The 7,700-nt window shown below is 40.4% G+C and overlaps 1 long non-coding RNA gene across 2 annotated transcripts in view; it reads left to right on the forward strand.

Moving 5' to 3' along the window:
- LOC147171493 (uncharacterized) overlaps positions 1–1,623 on the forward strand; it is a 20,835-nt gene extending 19,212 nt beyond the window's left edge. Inside the window, exon 4 of one of the 2 annotated variants that reach the window (XR_015095508.1) lies at positions 345–1,623. This is a non-coding gene — a long non-coding RNA (uncharacterized LOC147171493). Of the gene's footprint in view, positions 1–39; positions 295–344 lie in introns of those variants that run through there. The other variant, XR_015095507.1, reaches the window with a different exon arrangement.
- The last annotated feature ends 6,077 nt before the right edge of the window (positions 1,624–7,700 follow it).

Consider the following 7,700-nt stretch of genomic DNA (forward strand, 5'->3'; position numbering starts at 1 on the left):
ATTGATGCCATCTTTATTTGGATCTTTTTCTTACCGCAGCTCTTTGAATAACGCCACTCAGCGTCCTTACGGGAAGAGCCCGGCGGCCTTGCAGCAGCAACAGCGGCTTCTTCCAAAAAACGTTCCCAAATGGAGAGCGAAAAAGAGAGCCTCCTTACCTCCCTCTCTCACTACTACTGCAGCACATTCTAATTTTAAACGCGCTAAAAGGTAGCTTTGTGGAGCTCAAGGTGGGGGCACGAGGGGAGATTATGGTGGGGGGAAGTTGCGGATGAAGGAATGTTTTGAAGCTACGGCAGAACATGACATACAAGAGGAATATTCATATGTACGCGTTCTTACAGGGAGACTGATGGCTCCTACACAAAGTGGTAGAAGAACCTGAGCGGAGGGATGACCTCCGCCAAGGCCATCAAACTCTGATCAACCAGTCACGGTTGAACTTTACACATAATAAACATCATTTATATGACCCAGTAAAGGGATTTTTAAAGAACACTCTAAACCAGGTTTGTCCAAACTATGGCCCAGGGGCCCATTTGCGGCATTACAATTATTAGCGGCCCACAACATAAACTTACAGTAACATTTGGCACGGCCCACATCACTATTTTCTTTCTTTCTTTTTTCAAAGGGTGGCATGAAAAGTGTGTCAAAAAAGATATGCTAAAATTACTACTAACTAAAATAGTAACAACATTTCTCGTTATTGAGGTGAATAAAATTAATAAGCAAAAATGTTTTACTCCATTTTCTGCTTTAAGAAATCCCTTTTTTTTTTTTTTTATATATAAATGTCATTTCACTGCACATTTCTCTTGTTTTGGTTCTCATTTTGGAGATCAACATAATACTGGAGCGAATATTTTCTAATGGGTCACAAGACTGCTGACCACCCCAAAATTAGCTTATGACCTCTTCAGGTGGGACAGCTTCTGCTTAAATTTATTTCCAGGATATCAGAATAGCCTCCCAGAAAAGCTGTTTGGATGACAACTGCCTTCGAACCCCATACAGAACACCTTTTGCTACTGCCTTCAAACCTCATAGACCTAGGTTCTAAATAGGGTTGATGGTCAAAGGATGATGGGGGCCACACACAAATTTCTCTCCTTTGATGTCAAAAGCATCCCATGATGCAGAGGAATTTCTTGCAGCATAAGATCATAAGATGGCTTTGTTTCACAAAGTTCTGTTCTTAATTTTGTACCAAAATAAAAAAAGATGCTGAGTGCCATTTGCATAGACTATAAAGTCCCTATATGTGGATCTTCGCTATTCTTGGGCCTGCCCAGTCCCTATCCCCCACAAATAGCAGGGGTCCACTGTACTGTATTTAGTATTGCCGACAGAACGGTGGAGTAGTGGAACGAGGACATCCTGATTTGAGTTGGGGGAGCAGGGCGGGTTTTGGGCAGTGGTAGAGAGGTAGAGAGAGAGAGCGAGCGAGAGAGACATTCCCCGGGCCTGTGGCGGCAGTGTTCTCTCCGGCCCCCATGAAAGGTGGGATTGTCCCGAGGCTTCCCCGAGCCAGGAAAGTTCCCCCCACCGGGCTGTGGGCCGGCCGACCGGCGGCCCCTCTATCTGCCAGGAAGGCCCAACGCCGCCGCTTATGTCAGATACCACGCCGCGTGTTATAAATACTCACGCGCGCGCGCACACACACACACACACATGCTAAATGAGCTGGCAATATGTTTATTTTGACAGGAGGTAGTGAGAGTGAAAGGGGGGTTTCTTTCTTGGGAATGGCCAGAGTTGGAATATTTAGCTCAGGTAGGACCTTTCTCTCTCTCTCACTCTGGTGGAGTCAATGTTTGACAGGGAAGGACGAAAAGACCAAGGTGATGGTCGAGTCTGGTTTGGCTTTATCTGCTGGGAGTGGAGAAGAATAAAGATGGCTTCAGGCAGGCAGGCAGGCAGGCGGCGGCAACTATTCAAATACAACAAGGCCCGTCATGCGGCCCGGGGGGTTAACAGTTGACTCTTCGTTAACGCCAAACACTTAAAAAAAATATAATCTTTTATGACAGTTTAAACCAAGGTAGAAAAGATTGGCAATAGTCTGTTGGGGGCACATCCAGCTCGGCGAGATGGACTTTCTACTTTAAAGTTCTATTTTTAATTTGAATTGATTTTCTTTCTCAAAAATTTAATTTTCCTTTTATTTTACAAACTTCTATTTAATATGAAATTAACAAAATCTATTTTTTTTAATTAATTTCCCAAAATCTTTTTTTTTTTCAGTCATTTTTTTCCATTAAAAAAAAAAAAACTTCACCCGCCCCCATTTGACCAAATCTGACTTCCCCACCCCATAACCCAGTTTCCAATTTTGTTTTATTTTTTTCATAAATTTTTTCTACAATTGTTTCCCCACAAAAATAATTAAAAATATATATTTTTTGTTTAAATCCGTTTTTAATTAAATCCATTATTATTATTTTTATTTTTATTTTTTTACAAAAACATTTTCTTTCATAAATTTTTTATATTCCATTTTTAATCCATTTTTAATCCACAAAAGTCTGACTTCTGTTTGATTATTTTTCACACAGAAAACTATTTATCTAATAATTTTCAGATAAATCAGAGTTCTAGTTTTAATTTTTTTCCCCTTAAAAAAATCTAAATTATATTTTTTGCTAAAACATTTTCACACATGTTCAAATTGTTTCCCCACAAAAAGACATTAATTTGTTTGCACGCAAACCGGATGACTAAATTTAATCTTTTTATTTTTTTTACCCGCAAATATCCAATTTCAAATCGTAGTCTTTTTTTTTCCACAACACAACCCCGGGGGCTAACTGTTGCCAAGCTCTGGTGGCTTGTTAACTTGCTGATGTCATCAGTTTTTCAGCAGTTTTATCTCTGATGGTTTAAACCTACGCTGAGGAGATAATCATTGAGTTTGAGGGCCACTTTCTGTGAAGAGTGTTGACCTCATGGACTTTTCACACACAAAAAATATTTTAATGACATTATTCAAATAAAGATTTTCCCTCCACTCTGGCATTTGCTTTATTTCTCCTAAACAAACTTTTAAAGGGCTTTTCATCTTCCACAGAAATAATAGAAATAAATATTTTTCTTCATGTTAAAGTCCTTTTTTTCTTTGGGAAAAAAAAGTTTAAAAATTGACATGACAATAATGGTTACTGTGCCTCTGAAAACCATCTCTAAAAACGGTTTGACAGTTGTTTTAAGCATTTTACAAACATGAAAAACTGTTTTTGTCACTTGTCAATGGTGTTCATGTAGGTCAGCGGTGCCATAAACATGACATCGCCGACTACTGGCCTGGCATGCATATTACACTCTTTTTGGTCTACGGTGGCTGCAGAGGGCCAAACTACATGTGTCCGCTTGGAAATAAGAAGAGCTTGTGTACCTGGCTGTAACACACACACACTGAAGACACAGCAGCATTCATTCATTCATCCCCTCCTCCCCCCTTCTTCCTCCTTCTCACTTTTTTTCATGTTTCCACCCTGCTCGCCCATCACTGATCTCAACAAGCTAGCGTAGCCACTTAGCTGATACTCACCAAAAACTGTTATTAACCTCAGTTTTGGTGTCATCATTGCAGAACCACTGATCACTTTGGATGCTGGAACACGCAGGCTAACGTTAGCTTAGCACGGTGCTGCGCCTTAGCTCTGGACGCTGCCGTACTGTAGCCCACCGTCACCGTTTTTGCTTCATTTGGCCCATAATAAACAGAATTGATACCGTCTGGTTAATGATAAAATGGCAAGAATAAATACATGTGCTAACATTAGCTTACTCTGTTGATGTACCTTAGCATTAGACACTGCCGTTTTGTACTCCGCAGTCGCTGTACTTTGCACTGCAGCTCCTCTTGGATATTGGCCACATATATGCTAAGAGGTAAATGTGTGAGAACATTCTCTGCCCTTGTTGTTTTTCGTTACCGTATTTTACTGTTAGGTTAGCCTGTTGCCATGCCTTAGCTTTTGGACGCTGTTATGTTATACTACAAAGTATCCATTTTGTTACACTTTACCGTCTGTCGTTCTTATTGTGACTGCCACGTCGAGAAGTGAATATCAGAGAGCATTGTTTTTAATCATTATTGTTGTTTGTTAGCATGTTGCTAACTTTAGCTTAATCTGTTTCTTTGTCTCACTTTGCCCTAAATGAACTGAGCCAATACTATGCAGGTTAAGTGCACCACCAACATTGATAGGAAATTTGCCAAAATAAGCAGACATGCTAACGTTAGCTTAATTGCCATGCCTTAGCTTCGGGCTTCACACTTTGCTATGCTTTTGCCATCTGTCTCCTCTCAAAATAAATAAATAATGTGTCTCCACCATACCAAAATGTCAATACGGGAAAAACACCAGTCTTGTTTGTTATCTTGTCTGTTTCCAAGTGTTGCATTAAATGTGGTGTGGATTCACAGTTTTAAGCACCGTACCAAACCGAGCACACCAGATACAGTACGGACAACGTAAACTACAGCTGGTCACTCATTGGGTGCGCAGATTCAAACAATTAAGGATCGAAAGAGCAAATAAGTATTAGTTTGTACCTCGTGGTTTTTTTTGTCGGACCAGACACAACGGTGGCGTCACATCCTCCTCAGGTGACACATGTCCTCTTCACAGTTTTTTTTTTTTTTTTTGTCTCTGTGGTGTGTGAGTGTTAATTTCAAAGCTCCCATCTTAATGGCCTGGGTGGAGGCCATCTAATCTGACACAGCTGGGTGCCACACTCAATGCATCTGTATGTGTGTGGGAAGCGGGGGGTGGCAACGGGGGGTTGTTAATTGGGGCAGACCGGGGGTCCTGCGATAGGAGGCGGCGTGCAAACAACATCAAGTCACAGAGGGGTGAAAGTAAGAATGGAATTCCTGTGAGGATGGAAGAGCATTTCTGGAGGTCTGCAGCTGTCATTAATTGCCTCCCTCAATACATATAATTTTAAATAATTCACTTTCAGAAACAGAAGAAAGAAAATATGTAAAGGTATGGAATGATGTAGAAGGATATTGGTGAAAAATGTTGGGAGACGAATGGGTGTTGCCATCTTGGAAATTGTCGTCGGCCCAGTGTTGCACTGATCAATCAACAATAACTGCATCCGGATTTGTTCAGTCCTTCCCTTCTGCCTAATCTCTACAAATATATTTGTATTTAGTTTTGGAACACTGTTCAGGCTCTGTCGCATAATCACAACATCTGCTGGAGATTCCATAATAAATATTGAACAAGTAAATCAATTAAAAAAAATACAACAGTTAAAAACAAAGGGGAAAAAAAACACTTTATGCCCATCCATGTTTTGAAAAATTAATCCTTTGCTTTGCTTCATTCGTCTTCATTTTTCAAAGTCGTGCACACTTTTAAATGGACGTCATGTACATATAAAGCTGTAAGGTGAGAGGGTTTTCCTATTATTGTGCGTCGCATGCACTCATTCCGCCAGCTGTTGAAGACCTGTCCTATTGTTGTGTGTGCGTGTAAGTGGATGTGTGTTTTGTGTGTCCAGCTGTACACACACACACAGTTAATGAAGTGTGTTGTCACACCGGTGCGACCGCCTCTGCTCCTCACTTCCTTCTGGTGCTACACTAGCACGCTAGCGACTCACCGTTGTTCGGTCTGTATGTGGCGACATTCTGGCCCGGTGATGATGTCATCAGGAAATAAAATTCTCTTGGGGTTTGACCGATTCATCCCAACGCTACAGGACACATCATTTGCTACGCTGTTATCTAATGCACACAATTGTTGGATCAAACATTTAATCTATCTAAATTTTCACGTTGTTCTTATGTGGGAAAAGAGTAAAAATCAGCAAAAAAATACAATTGCCTAGCAGAAAAAAATGCGGGTCTTAAGGGGTTACTGAACGTATTCACCTAGAAAGTGTGTATTGGGCCCTTTCGCATGTAAAGGTTTGGGTGCTGACCTCTTTATTTGAGACCAGTTTTGGTGCTAATGGGAAAATGTGGGTGTCAGTTAACTCTTTTACCAGAAAAAATGTGGGTGCTGAGCCCTTTCACCAGGGAATGTGTGGATGTTAAACCCTTGCATTTCAAAAAATGTGTAGATGTGGCACCTTTTCACTGGGGAAAAATGTTGCTATTGATGAAGTCTGTTGCTTGGAAAAGTGTGGGTGTTGATGAACCCTTTCTTCTTTTGTTGTTGTAAAGTGAAACAAATACCGGTACTAAAGGACAAGGTATTGCAAACTAGTCAAATGTTTTGCCTGCAATTCACATCATATCATACCTATTTTTGTCAGTGTTTAAAGACCAAGACAGAAGTTTTCCTATTCAATATATATATATTTTAAATTAATTGGCTGATTAGTTATCGGGATTTTATTTTGCCAAATATCGGATTCTGTTTCTGCTTCAAAAAAGATGTTATGAAAATCATTCCGACAATTTTTTTCATACAGTATATTCATTTGTATTGTTCGTTAATATCATTATTATTTATCAATGCTTTTATTTTGTTTGTCAATTTGTCTGTCATGATAGATACTGTATGGTTAGAAGGACCATGTTGAGCTGAAAATATATTTTTCTCCCATAATTATGTTTTATGTGTGTACCCAGCTTTTACACACACACACACGCACACGCACGCACACACACTGTACAAGCGAGTGATTTCCAGATGGAAACCGGTAATGGGTGGGGTCCCTTCACCATGCACACCTGTGATGAGCGATAAGATAACTTCAGGGCATGATGCGTTTGCGAGTGTGTGTGTACTCTGCGCTCGGCATAAAATACACCCTCTGGCCACTTTATTAGGTACACTTAAAGAAACCCTGATCTCCAGTAACCTGACTATTCGGAACTTGTGCAAGCACAATAACAAACATGGAGTGTGTCTATGGCATTGCCATGTAAAAGTGCATGATTTCTTTTAATTTTTTTTTAACTGGAACTCATGAGTGGGTGTACCTAATAAAGTGGCCAGCGACAGAGTTGGTTGAGTCAATGAGATGCTGAGCCGGTGTCATATTAAACAATCAAAGTTTGTCTGTGCTGCTCTCAAACAACACAAATTATCTGATTTGCAGCAAATATTTGCAGCTAACTAATCTGTGTTGTTGGCATATTTGCAAAGCCACACTTGTGTTACTTCATTACACACATACACGTACATGTGTACACATACACACCATATCAACATTTCATTATGTATCGCAGCTCTATTGATTTAAATCCGTGAAAAAGAAGTAACATTTTTTCCCCTTTTTGTATAAACAAAATAACAGCCGTATCAAAGCCGAGTTGTGTCTGTGTGTAAGGTAATGCCGGGACGGGGGGGGTTGAAGTTTAAGACCTAACACTCATGTCTTCTTTCCTGTTGTATTGAAAGCAGTCATCGCTGTCAGACGACTAGTTTATAATCTGATGATGGCCTTTTTGTGACAGACACTAAACTCAGCCCAAACACTAGTTGGGCCTGGAGGTGTAGTAACAGCGGGAGAGTGCTGTGAATTTTAACACAGGGCACTCTTGTCTTGTGTGAAAGCCACCAAAGCTCAGTCCAAGGACTAGTCGGGTCTGGAAGAATACTCTTGGCTTCCATTGAAAACAGTTGTCAATGTCACAGCTATTTTATGATCTCATGATGTCATTGCGGGTGACAACATAAAGGTGCATTTGTGTGGAAGACAGTAAACCTCAGACGAAGGACTGGTCG

The sequence above is a fragment of the Leptonotus elevatus genome, chromosome 7 (genome assembly GCF_054856555.1).
Source record: "Leptonotus elevatus isolate MCC_2025b chromosome 7, RoL_Lele_1.0, whole genome shotgun sequence".
Lineage (NCBI taxonomy): Eukaryota > Metazoa > Chordata > Actinopteri > Syngnathiformes > Syngnathidae > Leptonotus > Leptonotus elevatus.